We start from the raw sequence: 21,695 nt of genomic DNA, 5'->3' as shown, positions 1-21,695 counted from the left end.
TGGTTATAAAAAAAAATCTCATCACATGCTAAGTGAAGTGAGCAGAACCAAGAGAACATTGTATATAATAACAAGATTATGTCATGATCAACTGTAATGAGCTTGGCTCTTTTCAGCAATGGAGTGATTCAAGGCAATTCCAATAGACCTGTGATGGAAAAAGCCACCTGCAGTCAAAGAGAAATATGGAGACTGAATATGTATCAAAGCATAGTATTTTCATCTTTCTATTCTGTTGTTTGCTTGTTTTTCTTTCTTTCTTGTGTTTTCCCCTCTTCTGATTTGATTTTTCTTGCACAGCATGAGAAATATGGAAAGATGTCTAGAAGAATTGTATGTTTAATCTATAACAGATTGCTTGCTGCCTTGGGGAGGAGAAGGGGGTGAGAGAAAGACAAAAAATATGGAACACAAGGTTTTGAAAAAGTGAATGTTGAAAACTATCTTTGCATATATTTGGAAAAATAAAATACTATTAAAATTAATATTAGTATTAAAATTAATCATAAACAAAACAGAAGAGCAATGAAGATACCTTTTCACAACTGTAGATAATATAGTGAACATCAAAGGCAAAAAAATGGGCAATTTTGTTTAAAGGTCTCATTTCCAAAATACATAGAGAACACATTCAAATTTATAAAATTAAACCTTTCTAATTATCAAAGATAAAACTATCAATCTATTGTCAATTTATAAAATTGAACCTCTCTAAATGATAAACCTAGAATAAAAATAGATATTTTTCAAAGGAAAAAAAAATCTAAGATTTTAACAATGAAATGAAAAACAAAGCTTAAAAATTACTGATAATTAGAAACATAAATTAAAATAACTGAGATTCTACCTATCAGTTTGTGAAACTGGAAATTTGGAATGGAATATTTCAATTGCTGAAGAAAAGGTACACTAATACACTTTGGTGAGCAGTGAACTGTTTTAGCCATTCTGTAATTTGCAACTATATCACAAAAATCACTAAGCAGTACTTACCCTTTGACCTAGTGGTAAAGATGGCAACAAATTAAAGAACGTCTTTGTAGCTTAACTGAACCCTGGCCAAGGAAAGCTCAATGATGGAGCACATGCAAGTGGCACACTTGTGTTTGGAAATTTCTGAAGCTATGGATGGAGAGCCAGGGTTTAGGCAGGGAGGGATTCTTTGTTTCCTGGGTCCTTATTGCACGCCTTTTGGTTAGCTACCAGCCAGTGGTCTCTTATTTTCTAGCTGGATTTGGGTGAGAAGGACAAAATACTGGAATACAGGTAAGTAATTAAACTTTGGACATTTTGCCCTTCCTCTGAGTTGCCTCCATGTGGCTGTGAACTCATGGCTCTACTTTGACTTATGTCCTTATTGTGGCTATTCTTTCTTACCCATCAGTGAAGAGGTATTAAAAATGACATGGACTAGGCTATGAACCTGGGAGTTTTCACAGATTGCAGAACAGTGATGGTAATCCAAGGTAGAGTTTACTGACAGCTCTGTGTGGATCTGCCTTAAGGAGAGAAGTTCTGGAGATAACAGATTCCTGTGGTCCAAACAAGTAAGACAAGACCCAGACAATTGTGTTCAGTTTTATATGTTACATGTTAAAAGATAATGACAGACTCAGTGCTCACCAAACTGAGTCTAAAACAATCTTCCCACAACATCTGAAGGAACAAGGGATCTTTACCACAAAATGGCCTTTAAGGCTTGATGTTGGAAGGGGGAATTTGATTTATTCTGCTTTTTTTTGGAACATAACACTAGAATGGGTGAAATGTTTGCGGAAATACATTTTGATTCCATATTGTAAAATTCACATAATTAGAGCCATCCAAAAAAAAAAAAAAATAGGATTAATTGCTATGGCATGTGGTGAGACCTTCATGTTCTAAGGTAAATAGAATAAATATCTCTTGGATACTGCTGAGAGGATTATCCTGTGGATTAGAGTTTGGGAATAGATAACTTCTAACCTCTTGTAGTTTTAGAAATCTGATTATACTCAGATTCAGAGGATTTTAAATTAGAGGAGACCTTTGGCATTCATTTCTGATACATTAAAATACCTACTTATGTTCTAGATGCTGTGAATAACCTGATTTTTTTTTTAAATGGAGGCAAGTATAACAAAGGCTTTAGATTTGTTTTCCCAGTCCCTGCTTAGGCTGACAGATCGGGTCCCCAGAGAATAGATGCCTGCCCTCAGGGCCCTAAGGGTAGTGCTGAGTGTTGGCTTTCCAAGACTAGCTCATGGGTTTCCACTTGTGTGATGTCCCCATGATTTGAAATTAGTCAGATTTAATTCGCTTTTAAAAGTAGATACTTCATACAGTAAGAACAGTTAGTATACAGCACTCCAAGTCCAAGGAAAAGTGGGATCAAGCTCAGAAAGGCCATGTGGCTAAGGGGTAACTCACACTCCTGGAAATTGCTTTGCCAGAGTCAAGATGGTCATCTTTGGCAGTGGTGTAGCTCGTCCTCTGGGGTCCAGCTGCAGTTTTCCTCATCACATCCAGGCTGTCTTCAGCTCCCACTCAGTCCCACTAACATCTGTGGGTCCCCACTTCACCTGAGGCAGAAGAATCACACAGGCTGATTTTCCTCTGATGGGAGCACTGTCCTGACAGGACCCACTCTTACTATTTAAACAGTAAAGCTGTAGATGTCTTTCCATTTCTCTCCAAGGGTGAGCTTGTAAGGCAGCAGGCGAGGGCTCCAAATTCTTTCACAGCCCAGAGTCACTGGATACCGGGACTGTCCTATTCATCATACCTTCACTTGTACTCAAACCAAGAAAAAATTTCCCTTTGAGTCCAAGATAGGAATAAGGCTGGTGAAATCAATCTAATATACTTCCAGACCAGAATTTCTTTTTCAGAAACTTTATCTTAATAGTCTTGTGCCAGAAAAAAATCCAACAAAACAGTTATAAAGCAACTGCCCATAAACTTGGGAACAGCTGAACAAATTGGGACATATGAATGGAAGGCACGCCACGGTGCTATAGGACATAATGACCGTGAGGAATTTAGGAAGGGAGCCAAACTCGGATTAGTTGCAATAAGCAGTCTTGATTCCAGCTTATCTCATCCTGTGGACTGTCCCACCTCCTCCCTGGCAGCCTTATCCATCTTGAGATGCCCTTACTCTAGGGCCTTCCCTCCTGATTGGCAAGTCCCTGGCCAGGACCACCATTTCATGAAGGGTCTCAGCCATGATCACTTCAATCCTTGAACCTCTTATCCTCTAGTCTGCTCTCCTACCTCATCAGCAGCCCTGTCTCTGTCAGCCCTCACTTCTTTATTTCTAACCTTCCTTTATTTTTTTTTTCATTTATTTTTTTTACTGAAGTTTTTTATTTTCAAAACATATGGACAGATAATTTTTCAACATTGACTCTCACATAGTTTCAGATTTTTCTCCTCCTTCCCCCCACCCCCACCCCTAGATGGCAAGGAATCCAATATATGTTATATATGTTAAAATATATGTTAAATCCAATATATGTAAACATTTCTACACTTATCTTGCTGCATAAGAAAAATCAGATCAAAAAGGAAAGAAAATGAATAAGAAAACAAAATGCAAACGAACAACAAAAAAAGGAATGAGAATGTTATATTGTGATAGTTTGTCTTTCTTTAATCAGAATGGAAGCTCCTAGAGAGCAGGTATAGTCTTGCTTTCCACTCCCTAGCACTTATCACTGCGTGTGGGACACAGCAAATATTTAATAAATGCTTTATTTATCTCGACCTCAGAGTTCAGGTGATGAAACAAAGTCTTCTTCCCACTCCCCTTTCATTCCCTCCCCAACTTATTCTTGTGTTTTGCTTAAATCTTTTTCTTTGTAGCAAGGGAAAGTTCAGTGTGTGGTTGAGTATATGGGAACATAGGGCTGATTAAAAAATGATTGATGGAATAACAAAAGAAAGCAACATTTTTTTTAAAGAAAAAAAAAAGCAAACCCTTTAAAAATAGATTTTGTATTGGTTTTGCCTACATTTAAAATACCAACCTCTTTCTTTATTCAAAAAGAAGTGGCCCATCCTCTCTCCTGCTGCTGTGTCATGTTAAAAAACCCAGACTATCTGCTGGCTAAAGTTCTAAGTACAATTGAGAAGACACTGGCTTAGCCAGGACAGCATGAGCTCCTTAAGACGTTATACTTCTGCCAGTTTCTTTTGGACTCTGAGCACTTGCAGTTAAGAAGTCACACATTTTTTTAAAAATAGTAAAATCCCTCTAATCATCCATTTCCACTTCTTAACAGATCATAACATACATTTGGTGGCACCTAGGAGAAATATGGGCTCAATGAGGTGGTCAAAGGCAGCTTAAAATTTTTATGAGAATTGATGTTTAACTTGGTTGTTGTTCTTAAATGCAGCACCATGCTTATTTGTTCTTTTTGATGTTCAAGGGGTTTAGTGTTTTTAGCCTCTAACTGGTTAAATTCTTCCCAGAGCCTTCAATAAAGCAGGGAGAAGCTGTTTTGTGCCCAAAGTGAAATCTCAAACCCTATTTGCCAGCTTTTAGTCTTGGCAGTCTGGAAACCTTGGAAGAATGTATGTGGTAAATGACCCAAAGGAAGTAGTTCAGGAGGAATGCATGTGCTTCCCATAAACTTTTAGACTTTTAATGATTACCATGATGGCCAAATTCTCAGCATAGCACTGATTTTCAAAAAAGCTTTGGGAAAACCTAGAAAATTAATCACTTAAAAAAAAATCTCCCTGTTGATATTGTATTCTAAGATAATTTGCTTACCTGGAGATGCAATTCTTGTATTTCTGCTGAGATACAGTGCTGGAAAAGAAAGTCCCAATATGTAAATTCCCCAAGGAAACAATATTATAAAAACATTTTTTTAAATAAAAAATTATGATCTGGAGCTATGTTCAAAATCTGCCTTTTTATAAAATGCCCCCAAATACTTTATTTTTCTCTACTAAATAATATGTCATTTAATATAAACATATAAATATATTCAATATAATATAATAATATAATGAAACGGAACAGAGTAGCAACTGTTAAATCTATGTAATACTATATTAGTCTACCATATTAAGTTCTTATCTTTCCAGATTCCTGCTTTAGTTTTACTGTAATATGTCAGAAGATGAGGGAAGAATGTCTTTATTAGATGCTGATAAGGTAGAAAGGAATGAAATTCCAGGTGGAGAGGAACAAAACAAGTAAAGGTGAACTTGTTTGTTGGACAATCAGATGGTCCAAGGGTCAGTCAGTTGATCAGTCAACCAGCATGTTATTTCACCCCTTCTATTTGGGAATAGCAGAAGATAAGGCTGAATAGATAGAACAAAGCCATATTTTGGAGGTCCTTGGGTTCCCATGGGCAGTGGAAAGCTACTCAATCACTTGTAGTTTGAGATCTTCTAGCTTCTCAATGTTTTTAATAGGTTGTTAGTATATACTTTATAACAAAGATAACCTTATAAGGTAGTAGTGTAAATATTAGCTCTATAGCTAAGAAGAAACGAGAAGCCTCAGAGAAGTGGAGCAATGTCCATAATCACACAGTAACACAGTTGGTCCTTGAACTTGGATCTTCTGACTGGTGGGATAAATACTCATCAAACCATGAATTCTCTATAGGCCAAAGCAACTGACCTAGAGTACCAGTTACACCAAGAAAACTTAAGATTCTCACAAGAAAAAAACAAACAAACCAAAAATGCCAAACAAAACCCATAGCCAACCAAACAGCTGAAGAGCAAGCATGCTGCAGGAAACCAACCCAAGTAACAGAACAACACAGACCAAATGATTTACTAGAACATGAATCCAGACTGTCTGTAATTTTTAGGAACTGCCTCTCTGTGGGCTTAAGTTTTGCTGCTCGGCTTAGAGCCCTTGAGCAATAAACTCCAAGGGCTTAATATTTGGGGGGAATCTCCACACCTTGATTTTTTTTAAAAGGCAGCTTCTCCCAGTGAAGCCTTCCATTTGGGATTCCCCATATGCCCATGTCTATTTTTACTCAGGACAATTTAGTTTCTCATCTGAAGGGGGAAAGGCTGATTTCCAGTACATAGATGAGATGCAATTTACATGGTCTGAGGAAATGCCTTACAGCCATGAAGTCACCTATTAAACTATCCTACTGACATTTATGGCATCCGAGGTTAAGATCTAAGAGAGACTTCGGAAGTCATCTAGTTCAATCACCTAATTTTATAGATGAGGAAACCGGGATCTGGAAAGGTTGAGTGATTTGTACAGGGCCACACAGGTTGGCAGGAAGTGACAGAACTTCAATCCTAAACCACGTCCTCTGACCTGGCCCAGGGCTCATGTCATCATGAGGTTGCTTCCCAATTAAAAAGACTGCAAAAGGAAAATCTGATATTTTATAGAGAGATTTTTTATAAGTTTTTATTTACAAAACATACACATGGGTAATTTTTCAACAAAGACCCTTGTAAAATCTTGTGTTCCAACTTTTCCCCTCCTTCCCCCTGCCTCCTCCCCTAGAAGGTAGGTAGTCCAATACATATTAAAATGTGAAAATATATGTTAAATACTATATGTATACATATTTATACTGTTATCTTGCTGCACAAGAAAAATCGGATCTAGAAAAAAGGAAAAAAAAACCTGAGAAGGAAAACAAAAATGCAAACAAACAATAACACGAAGAGTGGAAATGCTATGTTGTAGTTCACAGTCATTTCCCATAGTTTTCTCTCTGAGTGATTCTCTTCATTAGTGAACAATTGGAACTGGAAAACCGGACTCTAAACTAGAGATGATACAGCAAAGAAACAAATAGATGCTCACTGTTTAGGAAAGGTAAAACACATTTTGGGCCATGAGTGACACAGAATATTATTTATTCTGTTGCAAGAAACAATGAGCAGGATGAATGAAAAATCCCAGAAAGACTCAAGAGAAATGATGATAATTAAAGTAAGTAGATCCAGGAAAGCAATGGATGCAATGATTACAACAATGTAAATAATTCAAAAAAGAAAAAGAGCATTTCAAAATTAGAACAAACAAGCTTGTTCCCAAAGCAGAGATAAAACAGCTAGCTCCTCTGTGAGGAGGCTGGGGAGGAGGGTATTGGTTCATTGCATTCATTGTGGAGCATGGCTTATGTCTGTTTTTTTTTTTGGTAACATATTGATACGTTTGACTGAATTTGTTGCTTTCTTTGCTTTTCCCCTTTCCCATCCCCCACTCCCCAAAATTCCTTCTTGTAAGAGTCGGCTGTTTGGGAAATGGGAGGGAGAAAACAAAGGAGGAAATATAGACTATTAAAAAAAAAAAAACTAACAAAAGATAAGAAAAATCAACTTAAACAATTCTACTAATCTCTATATCAGAAATTTGTGGTTTTCTGGGTAATCCTCTGCTTTATTCGATAATGTAGATAAAAATGCTTCTTTAATTTGGTGTTTGTTAAGTTTGGAAGTATTTAAATGGAGAGGGGAGGGAAGGAAAAAAGTGGTTACAAAGTGCTAAGCTTAAACTTTCTGGTCAGAATCTGTTCCTGCCAGTCAAGAACAAGGAACAAAGTAGATGTGTTCAGCCCCTCCCTCCACTGCCCATGCCTTCCACTGCCATTAGTAATTTCTAAGAATAACTTGGCGCTTTCAGGCTGGAAATTCTATCCTGGCTTTAGTAACTATGACAACTGTTTCTCCTGATCCCTCTTCTTTCCAGTGTTGATGAACTGGTTGGAACAGGTCAGTGTTAGAGAATTGCTTTTATTCATCATCCCTTCTCAGGCTATATGTGCTGCTAGCTGACTACCAAAGAGCCATGGGAACAAACATCCAGGACAAGGTTTTCAGTTGTCTCTGTTCTCCACTCCCCCTCCTCAGAGATTTTTAAATGTTGTCATTTAAATAATCACTTAAGAGGAAGGGCATTGAGCTTTCTCTTTCCTTTGAGCATTTTCTGCCTAAGAAATACAATTATAACTTCGTGGGCATTAACACAGTCCATTGATTTTGGGTAACTGAACTCTGTTCCTTCAACTGCAAATATTTCAGGATGAGTAATTACAAGAAATTTGAGAATATATTTGAGACTGGGGCTGCATTTGGTGAGGTCCTTCATGCTGCAGCTTTCCTAACACCTTTCAAGCACAGTCATCACAATGCAAGTGTGTATAGTGTAATAAGACACTTTTCTCACAATTCCCTTAGAAGGCAGATATCACAAGAATTATTATTGTCTGTTTTATAGATAAAGAAATGGGGAGGAAGGGGGGGTTCATTGGAATAGTATGACTTGCTTAAGGTCACAATTAGTCAGAACCAGCCAAGATTCAAACCCAGATCTCTGCTGGGTTTTTTTTTAATTATTCTTTTTATTATTTCATATTACTTCTCAAGAAATGATATGTTTAAAAAATTAACAAGCTCTGGGGAACTTATTCCATTGACCTGCCTTGGCTCACTTGTAGGAAGTAAAGTCAGAAACTGATTGGAAGTTTAAAAAAAATTAGGGAGATATTAGTTTATTTCTAGGGGACTAGTCCTGGGCAACCTGGAGCCCATCCCAGGAAGGTTTGACAGTCTCTGTAAGACAGAGGAAAAACAGACTCCTGAAAAGTAGGCTGCTTGGAGAAAGGAGAGAGAAGGTGAGGAAAAGAGGTATGTGCTAAAGTGGAACTGCTAGAGAGAGCCCTAAGAACTTCCACAAATCACATCAACATGTCTCTTGATTAGCTTCTGCAACCTTAGGGACTGCTAAAAGTAGATTTTTCTGGGGAGGTTGTTCTCTCCTTGGTCAAGCTAAGATTTCATCTCACATTCAAGGTACAAGCTCTTACTCTTGTGTATTCTATCACCTACATTAATCAAAGTCAGTATCCCAATCACTATTTTTCTGATCGCTTTGAGGTTTGCTTGTTAGCTGAAATTGCATTTTGTGTGCTTAGTGTTTGATATTAGCTAAACTCCATGGTTAGGCCCTGGTTAAGCTATGACCTCTCTTGGTCTAGAATGGACTTTTCCCCCTCTAGCCAGCACAGAAAGTGGCTTTGTCTCTGAAACCCAAAAGAGCATAGTAAGCCTGGACTGAAAATATCTTCTGTGTGACAGATAGGTTTAATTCTAGCCCACCCCCCTCTTGTAGAGGAGAGAAGGAGTAATCACCTAATCACACCTGTTCTCATCTCCACAAAGGAGGAAACAGCTATCTTCCTTGGAGACATGGAGTGGGGCAGTCCAGATCATTTCTAAAAATATCTAGGCTCTACCCATCTCAAATCCTTTGGGCCTGGTTCAAAGTGCTCCACATACAAAGGTGGTTGACATTTAGGTAGTCATCCCTCATCGATACAAGGAACTAATTTCATGTGATTCTTCATCAACCATTCAAGGTTTTTACTGAAAATATCATCCCGGTTTGGAAGGTGAGGAAAGACTCCAGGTCCCCCAGCTAATGAAGCATCCCCTCCAGGAGCTCTGCTACCTCTACCACTCAGTCTTAAGTTGGTCCTCGAACTTTTACTATCTGAAACTTCTTTTTGCCAGAGAAATGTTTACGTGACTCCAGGTATAGAAATATATAAAATAGGTATACAAATTAAACATTTACTGGTAATAAATCATAATTTCATGATTTCCATAAACAGTTACAAGATGGGGTAAAACCCACGGTTTAAGAGGCTGCACTTTAGAGTAAAGCATTCTTGGATTCAAGGTACCTGGTGGGTTCACATTTCTAAAATTATAGCTCTGACACCAAAACAAAATGATGCACTAAGATGGCTATCCAACCTTATCTCTCATAATCTTGGGGTATACTCCTCTTATAGTGCAAATAGTGTCAGTGACAAGAGTGGGCACCCACATCAAGTGCATTCCAGAGAAACAAACTTGGAGGGAATACATGGCCAAAGCGCTTCCCTCCACAAGCCTAGTTCCTCTGCTGGTACTTTTGTGCTGCTTCCCAGGTGAGGCACCACGCCTTCCTGTTTCACAGACAGAATCCACAAGGCCTTCTCTCTTGGATCCATGGTTGCCAGAAGTCCCAATTTTCAGAGCTGTCGCCTGCCCTTACATTCCTTTGAGTTTGGTTTTTGCTCCCTTGCTGGGTCTAGATTTTCCTACAGGTAAGAGCTCTCTTGTTAAACTCCTAATCTTCACGTTTCAAGGGAGAAGAGGAAGAGAAAGCATTCAGATCTCTTACCAAGATCAGGATAATAAACTTATTACAGGTTAATAAAAATAATAATTTAATGAAAAATGACTATTTTCCAAGACAAAAACAATTGTGAGAAGAGTGGTATTGTTTTACATATTTTTGTAAATCTTTTAAATTTGGGGCTTAATAGAAAAATGTCTGATATCCTATTTTCTTTTGTATTCAAGTCTATTGTGATGTTATTTTGGTTGAAATACATGAAGAAAACCTAGACTTATGCAGATAATTTAGTTGAAAAAGGAAGGAATGTCTTAAAAGACAAATAGCAGTAAGGTTATGATTTAGACATAAAGGGTTGACACTATAAGCAATTTAGGAGAACAAGATATAGTCTACCTGTCAGATCTGTGTAGAAGGGAGGAATTGATGGCCAAAGAACTAGAATTATGAAACGCAAAATGGATAATTTTTATTACATTAGATTAAAAAGTTTTTGCGCAAACTAAACCAATGTAACCAAGATTTAAAGGTGGGTAAGAAACCAGGAAACAATTTTTATAGCTAGTATTTTTCATAAAAGCCTCATTTCTAAAATATCTAGAGAACTGACTCAAATTTATAAGAATACCAAGTCATTCCCTGATTGATAGTCAAGAGATATGAACAATTGTCAGATAAAGAAATTAAAGCCATTTTTAGTCAGATGAAAAAATGCTATTGATTAGAGAATAAAACAACTCTGAGATACCACCTCATACTTATTAGATTGACTAAGATGACAGGAAAAGAAAATGATAAATGTTAGAGGGGATGTGGGAAGAACTGGGGCACATTGCATTGTTGGTGGAGTTCTGAACTGATCCAGCCTTTCTGAAGGTCAAATTGGAGCTATGCCCAAAAGGTTATCAAATTGTGCATATCCTTTGATTCAGCTGTCTCACTACTGAGTTTGTATCCCAAAGAGATCATAAAAGAGGGAAAGGGACCCACATGTGCACAAATGTTTGTGGCAGCTCTTCTAGAGGTAGTAAGGAACTGGAAATTGGTGGATGCTCATTGGTTGGAGAATGACTGAATAAATTGTGATCTATGAATGTTATGCATTATTATTGTTTTATAAGAAATTATCAGGAGTGTAAGAGCCCTTTAAATGGGCGGCGCCACAGCGCATCGAGAGATTTGAGTCCCCCAGGAAGTAATATCTGTGGATATTAGGACTGTCTTATAGGTGGGATCTTGGCCACATTGAGATAGCTTTGTAATGGGTGACTCTCTCACTGATTGGCTGTGTGTGTGACCCCACAGGCCCTTTATAAGCCCACTGCAGGCAGCAGTCGCTCTCTTTAACCTGGCGCTCTTTAACCTGGCTCCCTAGCCTGGGTGGCCAAGCCGAGATGGATAGCCGAAGAGGTAAGGATTTTGGTAGTGAACATGTGGGTCTTCTGACCAGGTGTTCACTCGGAACCAACAAGTCAGGGCATTATGTGAGTAAGTATAATAAAGGCTTTTAAGATTACACGTGGCTGTTCTTGAGTGCGCTACCGGTTATTAAGCTATAGATTCAAGAGATCGTGGCCAGAGACCTTTGAAGGCCTCAGAGAAGGCGAGCCAGGTAGAGTTGACACTGCAAAGGTCAGTGGTCAAAGGTACTCTGTTGGGCCTAGGACAGACTGGTAATAGTAACTGCCAGGAGTGCATGTTACACAGGAGGATGATTTAGAGAAGCTTGGAGAGACTTACGTGAACTGATGCTGCGTGAAGTGAGGAGAACCAGGAGATCATTGTACTCAGCAACAAGAAGATTATATGATGATTAATTCTGGTGGATGTAGCTCTTCTCAACAATTATAAGATTCCAGTTCCAATGATCTTGTGATGAAGATAGCTATCTGTATGCAGAGAGAGGATTGTGGGAACTGAGTATAGATCACAACGTAGCATTTTCACTTTTTTATTGTTTGCTTGCATTTTGTTTTCTTTCTCATTATTTTCCTTTTTGATCTGATTTTTCTGTCCAGCATAATAATTATGGAAATACATAGAGAAGAATTGTATAAGTTTAACATATATTGTATTACTTGCATCTAGGGGAGGAGTTGGGGGAAAGAGAGAGAAAAAAGTTTAGAACACAAAGGATGAATGTTGAAGATTATGCATGTGTTTTGGAAATTAAAAGCTTTATAAAAAAGAAATGAATGTTTACATGTAATTAAAAAATAAAGTGCTATTAATTAAAAAAAAATTAAAAGACAGTTAACATCCTAGTATTCATTTGAAAGTAATTTTGATCCCAAGAACCTCCTGAAAGGGTCTTGGAGATTCCTAGGAATGCATAGACCACACTTTGAAATGACTACTTTATAGAATTAGATATGATAAAAAATTCAGAAAAAAAAGTTCAGTGAGATTTAGGGAAATAATTTAGGTCAACATTGACCTATCAATTTAGAAAACATTTAGTGTATGGATTTGGATAAAAACTAGAAAAGTGGATTAGGGGTGGATAAAAGAAGGAAACAAGACTTGTAATGAAATTTACCCAGTAGAATCTTGTCTTTGAGGAACCAAAACCAAAAAAACAACAAAACCCCAAAGGTAGAAAACTAGGAAAGAACTTGGTCCCCAGTGAGAACTTGAGGAAAGCAATTTTGAATTGCATAAGATATAAAATTAGTTAATTTTCACTTGGTTATCCCATACTATTGGATTCCTATCTTAAGGAAGTTATATAACAAGAAAAAACACTATAGATAATGGTACTATATGTAACAGCAAATGAAAGGGGGGAAACCCACTTCCTTAATGATGTGGGAATGGCTAAATAAACTCTGGTAAATTTATGTTGCGAAAATATAGGCTCTGGACTTGTTCTCCCAACCCATATTCTTATTCTTACTATTATTATATTGTTTCCCAAAGCAGAGCAAAGCACTGCTCCCTTCAGTGTTTTAGGGGGTACATCCATGGGGGTGAGGGATATCTTTCTAAACACTTAAAGTAGTTCATGAGCTTCTATTCAATCAACTATGCATTTCAGTCAATATACTCATCTCAAGTTAATATTTCCCTAATATCACCATACCAGAAATTATTATACCAACATAATTTTTACCACTTAGTCTCTTTTCAGTGCCAATTAATATCAATTAGCTTTAAGAAAGAGATAATTAGAGGCTACTTCCAATGATCTTGTGATGAAGAGAGTCATCTGCAATCAGAGAGAGGAACTATGGGAGCTGAGTGTGGATCACAAGGTAGTATTTTTTGTTGTTGTTTGCTTGCGTTTTGTCTTTTTCCTCATTTTTTTTCCTTTTGGGACTGATTTTTCTTTTGCAGTATGATATTTGTATAAATATGTATACATATATTAGATTTAACATGTATTTTGAACATGTGTAACAGATATTGGATTATTTGCCATCTAGGGGAGAGGGGAGAGGGAAGGGAAGGAAAAATTGGAACACAAGCTTTTGCAAGGATTAGTGTTGAAAAATTATCCGTGCATATGTTTTGAGAATAAAATTCTTTAATAAAAAAAGGAAAAAAAAGATAATTACAGAAAAAGCATAACAAGGACAGAACTACAAAAACCTCAGAAACCTGAAAGCACACTCTCCTCTTTAGTTCAGTCCCAGAAAATGAACTCATCATTTTAGTAGTGGCTGCCAGCAATGTCCCCCATCAAATCACCAATGCACAAATTCTTCCCAGGATCAGATCCAACATACTCTACCATCCTCAGGGATGTTTCTTCACTTGGTAGACCTATTACTTCAATTCAGCTGTTGGACCTCTCATGGTTCCTCAGATGGTTATGACTTGGACTAGTTACCTCTAGTACCACTCACCTAAGATGAGGGAAGGTAAACAAAATAGATGCTCTGTGTTCAAGGCCATGTTGCAACCTGATGGAGAAATTCCTCCATCCAGAGACTGACAGTACAGTACCTTCCTCCTCTCTTGGAAACGGAGCTTTCATCTGTTCATACTATTTGTATCATGTTGTGTATATTCGAGCTTAGCTTTGTTCTCCTTGCAGGAGGCCAACAAAAATATTTAATAAGAATTTTGAGAATGGGGAAGAGAATAAAATAATTTAAAATTTAGAAAAATCCAACAATTGTATTATCTCTATTCCACAAACCTTTTTTTGTTCTATCCATAGGGCTTTACTCACATGTCCATGCCTTATTTTACAATTTCTTAACTTCTCATCTTTACAAACCCTTACCCAGAAGATTCTCTGATCACGCCAGAATCCCACATCCATTACTAACTCCCTACTTCCTGAATTGAATTGAGCTCTCAACATAGAGTAAAATGATGTGCCAATTTTTGGAGACAATTTGTATTTGATCCAATATTGTTTTTACTGTATTTTAATTGGGAGAAGGAGAGGAATAAGAGTACCAAAATGGAGGGGAGGGAGTACAAAGGTGGACATTGAGACATTTAAAAAAATGCACAGCAAAAAATAGAAATTGGTAAAAAAAAAAATAGACAACAGAAAAATCAGTAAAATCAGGAAACTGACAGGCTGGGCAGCTTTGAAAAAATGCTGAATTTATTACATATTTTAAAAGTAAAGTGGTTACATCAATATGAGGCTTCATGTCCAATCCTTTTTTTGTTCTATTTTGGTTTTTTAATTTATCTTTCTGTTCTATTTTGTATTTCAAAATGTTTGTCTTATTTTGTGATTAGGTGCAGAACACATTCCCCCACTCCTTCCAAAAATGAGCTCTCCAGACCTGATCTCTGGGCTCTTGGTGACTAAGTGAATTAATTGGGCACTTAATGTAGATTGTCTCTCACTGTTAGCTTTCTTATCATTTGCATGTCATCTTGTATCCTCTCAAGTACAGAGTTTGGTAACTTTTTGCCCTCTACCACCAGGTACCTTCTGCCATTTCTTTCCCCTCTCCCCCAAACTACCAGTTTAGTGACATGAAAATGACATCAGTCCTTACCATCTGCCTTGCCGCAGCCTCCTATGCTCTATAGGCCCTGCAGACTGCCCCCTTCCATCATCTAAGGAGTCTTGGCCCTTCCAGCTGCTGGGTCTTTCCACAGGCCTTGCAGCTTGGACTCTCCCCTAATTAGAGAGTGAACTGCCTGAGAGCAGGGGGCAGCCCATCTTTTCTTTGTATCCCCAGGACTAATACAGTGCTTGGCACTTTGTAAGGCTTAATAAGTTCTTATTCCTTCATTCCACATAGCACATGTTCAGTAAGAAAAAATTCCTTATGTGGAATAATCACATTAGTATGTGTAGAGCAGAATCTGTATAAATATTTGTTAAACTAAATAAAAAAACTGAGCAGAGAACACCATAAGGACTGTGGAAAGACACCCAAGAAGTAAAATATTTATTGAGCTTATACCATGTGGAGCACAGTGACTGGCATAATGCAGGCTGCAAAACATGAATAAGTAGGGGTTCCTGCCTACAGGAGTTGGCAGTTTTTGCTTTTGAAAAGCTTACAGGGTAGTTGAGAGGAGACAGAACTGAATGAACAGGAATAGACACAGCATACACACAAACATACATACATATATATATCTTTGTGATTCTATATATTATATAGACACGCACACATATATATCTTTGTGATTTTGTGTATTATATATATATGTATATATAAATGTATAGGTATGTAAATTATACACACACATATATAGATATAGACATATATGTATGTATATATATATATACATACATATATGTCTATATCTATCTATCTATCTATCTATCTATCTATCTATCTATGTAAAATCACAGAAATCTAAAAAAAGCACAAGTTAACAGTGAAAACCTATCAGGATCAAACAAATAATCAGGATTAGGAAGTTCTATCAGGTAAGACAAAAGGGAGGAGATGAATCTTAATCAGGTGAAAATCCCTGCACAAACAAGTAGGGGATAAGAAAACAAAGAGATGCAGACACCATAGGCGGGGAAAATTTGACCAAGGATTAGTGGCTCTGAGGTGAGGTGATTATAAAAGGCTTCTGAGACACACCATATCTGCGCTTACAAGGCCCAGAAAGATGTCTAAGGGCTTTCCAGAAGGTGCAGAGGCCAGCCTGCATAAAAGCAGGGAATGACATATTCAATTTGGAGAAGAGCTAATAGTCCCCTTGGGGTGAGATGAGCTCAGGCTGGATAGGATATTGAGACCCAGATTATGAAGGACCTCAAATGGCCGAAAAGGCATTTTCATTACATTCTCCAAACTAACTGGAGACAGCCAAGGCCCCGGGGTGTGTGTGTGTGTATAAAAGTAATTTTGCTTCTGTGTGAAGGATGGGGGAGAGAGGCAGGCAAACAAGAGAGCAAGAAATGAGGTGATGAGGCTGGGGGCCACACTGGGATTGCAGAGAAGTGAAGGCACAGAAGAAACTAGATGGACAGCTACCTCTAAATCCCTATTACCCGCTGCCAGGTGTGCTTATCAAGGGTAAATATCCTAGTTACCTGAATAAAAGTAGGAACTCCTTCAGCTAGACTATAAACATTTGTACTAACTCTGGAATCAAGACTTGGGTTCAAGCACCACCTCTGGCGTCTATTTCCGCTTTCTCTCCTTGAGCCTCAGTTTCTCCTCCTCAAACAAGGAGGGAGGTGGGCTTGATGGTCCAGTCTACCCCCCCCCCCCCCCCAGCTAGAGAGCCGGGAATCTCGTTGCTCTGTAACCATTTTTGAAGGAGTCTTCCGAATTCTGACCAATCTGAATATTCCACTAAAGAAGGAATAAGTTCGCCTTCCCTTCCCTTTCTTGGAACAAAATGGTGGCAGAGAAAACCACCAGCGGGGTGTGTCCTGAGTGAGGTCCACGGAGCACAAAGCCCCGGGCTTGCAATTTGATAAATGAAAGACGCTCCATGACTGAGCCTTGTTTTTTATAAGATGTGAAAGAGGTGGCTCTGGAAGCCAGGTTTCCTCCGGGCAATCAAGGCTCTGGGGCTGCTTCCATTCAGTTCCAAATCAGAGAAAACCCAGCTGTTTCCAAAAGTCCGTTCACTCGACTTAAATGCGGTTTCATCCCAATATTTTTCTAAATGCCGGTGAGTGTGGTCTATTTTTATTCCTGTTCTCCATTTCCAGACCTCGAGCTAGGGAAGTCAAGGTACCCAGGACACAGCCCTGGCCTCGAGCCGCTTCATTCAAGTAGGAAGGTAAGATTTTTCCCCCCTGAGGCTGGGGTTAAGTGACTTGCCCAGGGTCACACAGCCAGGAAGTGTTAAGTGTCTGAGGCTGGATCTGAACTCGGGTCCTACTGAATTCAGGGCCGGTGCTCTCTCCACTGCGCCCCCTAGCTGCCCCCAAGGTAAGATTTTCTCATGTAAAAAAGGCCACGTCATTTTCTGTTATTTGTCCCGGCTGACGCTGTTCCCTTTGGGTAACTTTTAAAATGCCACGTTTTTTCAGCATCTCCGGGAGGGGGAGGCCTGGGGAGTGCACGGCGGGAGGTGGGGGGCCAGGGTGGGGGTGGGGTGTATCCCCGCGCTCTCGGACACGCGGCACCGGAGCTGGGGCGCAGGCCCGGGGCGCAGGCCCGGGGCGCACGCCCGCCTGTCCTCTGGCCAGACTGCCAAGTCCGGAGTTTATAATTTATTACCGGTGTGGTTGGTCTTAACAAAATAGGGGGGGGGGACAGGATGAGGAGGGAAGGGGGAGGAGGAAGGGGGGAAAATCTTCGGCCCAGTCCACTTTCGGGCACGGCCTCAAAAGAGCCAGGGCCAGGAGCCCTCGTGCTGAGGTGCGGCTGCCCCCGGCCCCTCCTTCCCAGGACCACCTCCCTTCCCCTCTCCCCCGGGGCCTCACCCTGGGCGCCCTCGGCTGCGGCCCCCAGAGCGGGCAGGGCTGCAATCTGAGTCTCTCCCAGCTGAGGAAAATCACGGAGCCAGAAGGTGGAGATGAGGCCCGCTGAGGCTGCCCCGGGCACGTGGAGGGACCGGAAGCCGAGTCTGAGGCGCCACTCGAGGGAGCGCCTCGCCCTCAGCTCAGCCACGGCTCCGCCCACTTCCGGCCTCCAACCGGGCCCCGCCCCCTCTCTGCCCTTTCCCTCAGGGGAGCTTCCCGCCCCTCCGGCGGGTTCTCTGCCTCAGCTTCCCCTCTGGAGACTCTCCAAAGGGAGGTCTTTCTCAAGACCCCATTCTCTTACCCGGGACACTCTTGTCTGAGAACACCCCGCTTCTTACCCAGGGTCTCCCTTCCCTCCTCACGCGCTCCCTCAGGGCCCTCTCTGAGTCCCGCCTCGGGCCTACTTTCGGGAGCGCCTGAGGCACCTCCCTCCCCCCGCTCCCTCGGAGCCCTCCCTTCTCTCTGGACCCCTCAGGGCCGCCCACAGGTCTCATCTTTACTCTTAGGGCCCTCTCCTGCCTCAGGGCCCCCCTTAGGTCGCACCTTACCCCTTAGAGCTCCCCGGAGGCCCCCCTTCCACCAGCCCTCTGGGCCCCCCTCACTTCTCCACAGCTCCTGTACGGTTTCCCTTGCCCTCCTGGTCTCCCCTTTCGGAGCCCCGGGCGCCTCTCTCCCTGGGTGACAGTTGGGTAGCCGCTGGGCCCTCTGCCCTCCCCGGACCCGGAATATGGCAGGACAGCGGGCAGGTAAGGAGGAGTGCCTGTGGGGCTCCTGGTGAGAGGGGCTTTGGGATAATGCCCGGGGGTTGGGGGACACCGGCGCCGTGTGGCCCCTCTCTCCTCTCATTTTACAGGTGAAGCAACTGAGGGCAAGCCCACCGGGTCTGGGGGCGGGGAGGCGCGACATTTCGTAGTGGATTCGACGCCCCGAGCCAGAGCCCTCCACGAGTCACTGTCGGGGGGAGGAAGAGCGTCCCTGGGGTGTCGGCGCCCAACTCCCCCATAATAGTGAAATTGAGGGCGAAAGTCCGGGCCACAGAAGCAGGCCTCAGCTTCAAGGGGGAGAGTCCCACTCACCGCCCTGGGCCGGGGGCGCCTTCGGGCCCAGAGCGGGGTGGGCGGGGTGTGAGGGAGCCCCGGGCCTCGAAGGAGCTCTCGTGCTGGGCGGGCCCTGAGGGCGGCCGGGCGGGCTGGGCCCGGGGCTCCCGTGGGATTCAGAGTTCTGGGCCTCGGTTCTGCGGGCTAGCTCCCGGAACTCTCGGGGAAGCGAGCATCCGGCGCTGTCTAAGCGCTTCCCTCTGTGTAAGCGAATGTTTGTCAGCACTGCGGTTAACAGTTGGGGGGTTGAAAACGGGGGTCCCGGTGCTAGAGCAGGGCTGGCAGTGCTGGCTTCTGCTTTAGAGGGTTCCTGCCACCTTGAAAACAGCGCGGAGCCCTAAATTCCCCGGCCGTCAGCGCTGCTGGGGAGGGCCGCGCTGAGTGGGGACTCTGAGTGGGAAGGCGGCCCGCCCGTCTGGGCTGTGTAGGCCTCCCTGTTGTCGCTTTTGTTGTGGTCGCTTTTTGTTTTCCTTCGTTTTTTTTTTTTTTTTTTTTTTTTGGTGCAGCATGATAATGATGGAAACTGTATGGAAGAATGCACATGTTTAACTTATATTGGATATTACTTGATGTCTAGGGGAGGAGGGGGGAAGAGAAGGAGAAAGATTGGAGCACAAGGTTTTGCTAAGGTGAATGCTGAAAACTATGCATGTGTTTTGAAAATAAAAAAGCAGACCGTCCCCTGCGCTCAAGGCTTCTACTGCCCTCGTATTTTCTTATTTATTTGTTATTATAGCTTTTTATTTACCACATACATGCATGGGTAATTTTACAGCACTGACAGTTGCCAAACCTTTTGTTTCAACTTCTTCCCTCCCCCCCCCCAGATGGCAGGTTGACAATGCATGTTACATATGTTAAAGTATAAATTAAATACAATATAAGTATACATGTGCAAACAGTTATTTTGCTGTACAAAAAGAATGGGACTTTGAAATAGTAGACAATTAGCCTGTGAAGGAAATAAAAAATGCAGGCAGACAAACACAGAGGGATTGGGAATTCTCTGTAGTGGTTCACAGTCATCTCCGGGATGGGCGTAACTGGTTTGGTTCATTATTGCTCTATTGAACTGATTTGGTTCATCTCATTGTTGTGAAGATGCCCTCATATTTTCTTGGGGAAAAAAAAAAAAAGAGAGAGAGACGATTTACTGACAGCTCCCTTCTCTGTTCATTTGACATCTGCCGATACTTTTTGCCAGCTACCTCTTGAATGTCTTGCATGAAGAGATGGCCCCTCTTACCAAGCTGACCTCTGAGAACATAGCAGGGATCCCATGCCAGCTTGTTTTACCTCTGTTACCCCCTCATCTGCTCAGTCTCTCCCTGTCTTTTGTCTGTCAACTGCCTACAACGGGGCCTATGGGCCCTCAGCTGGTCCCTCCCCACAGACTGTCATCCTGTATGTCTCCTGCCTTTTGGCTACAGCTCCTTCTAGAATAGATGCCTCCACTACCTTTCCTCGCACTTGATTGTAAACTTTCTGCAGTCTGGCTTTTGACCTCATGCAACTGAAACTGCTCTCCTGATGACAGCTTCACTGCCAGATCTAATGATTGTTTCCTAAATCTTCATCCTTCTCGAGCTCTCTGCCTTTGATACTGTTAGTCATCTTCCTTAGATATCCTCAGATAACTCCTATGTCTCTAGGTTTTTGTGACACTTTCCTTTTCTGGTTCTCCTACTTTTCCAACTTCTCAGTCTCCTTTTCTGAACCTTTCTTTAGGCCATGCATGCTAACCATGGCTGTCCGACGGGACCTCCTTTCTTCTGGCTCTTTCCTATTTCATTTGGTGATCTCATCAGCTCCCATGGTTTCAATGATTATTTTCTGCCACTGATGATTCTGAGATCTATTTATTTAACCCTAAACTCTCTGCTGACCTCCAATCTTGCATCTCCAACTTTATATCTCACTTTAGATGTCCAGCAGACACCTTGAATCTGACATATCCAAAACTGACGATATTATCTTTTCCCCCAAACTCATATTCTGTCACGCATGCTCTCAATTTAGGAGTCATCTTCAGCTCCCTCTGATCTTTTATCCTTACCTCCCTCCCCCCATTTCCAATCTGTGATCAAGGCCCCTTGATTCTACTTTTAGAATACATTTTACATCTTCCCCCTATTCTCTTCTGACATTGATACCACCCGCAATACAAACCTTCACTGCCTCACAAGATCTGGGCATTTTCATGGCTTTCCCTCGTGTCTACAGTTCTCTCCCTCCTCATTTCCACTTTCTGGCTTCCCTGGTTCCATCCAAGTCTCACCTTCTACAAGAAGCCTTTCCCAGTCTCTCTTTCCCTCTGTTGATTATTTCCAATTTACCCTCTTAAAAACAACTTGTAATAGGCACTTAATGCTTATTGTCTGACTCACTGAAATGGATTCAGGTGTCTCCCTCTGTCATTCGTCGCTATATTCCAGGGAAGTCCTTAATATCCCTAGTATTAGGGGTATAGCTCAAGTCATGGAGGAATTAGTTCATGCCAGGGAAGATAAGTTCTGGATTCCTCTGGCAGAGGAAGAGAGAAAGAGGAATGTTTCTGGCCTTTCTGATTGGGATATGTCTGTTAGAATAGCATCCTAGTAAGACTGAA

The 21,695-nt window shown here is 41.3% G+C and overlaps 1 long non-coding RNA gene across 1 annotated transcript; it reads right to left on the bottom strand.

The window, feature by feature from the left end:
* Nucleotides 1–428: 428 nt before the first annotated feature.
* LOC141552006 (uncharacterized) lies at nt 429–17,091 on the bottom strand. The gene is made up of 5 exons (XR_012485035.1): nt 16,602–17,091; nt 13,852–13,971; nt 11,864–12,012; nt 4,763–4,801; nt 429–2,561 (listed from the first exon to the last, which is right to left on the bottom strand). It is a non-coding gene; the product is annotated as an uncharacterized LOC141552006 (long non-coding RNA).
* Nucleotides 17,092–21,695: the final 4,604 nt, after the last annotated feature.

Source organism: Sminthopsis crassicaudata, chromosome 1 (genome assembly GCF_048593235.1).
Source record: "Sminthopsis crassicaudata isolate SCR6 chromosome 1, ASM4859323v1, whole genome shotgun sequence".
NCBI classification, from domain to species: Eukaryota; Metazoa; Chordata; class Mammalia; order Dasyuromorphia; family Dasyuridae; genus Sminthopsis; species Sminthopsis crassicaudata.
Note: the sequence above shows the minus strand (reverse complement) of the source record. Positions and strands in the feature narration are given on the sequence as shown.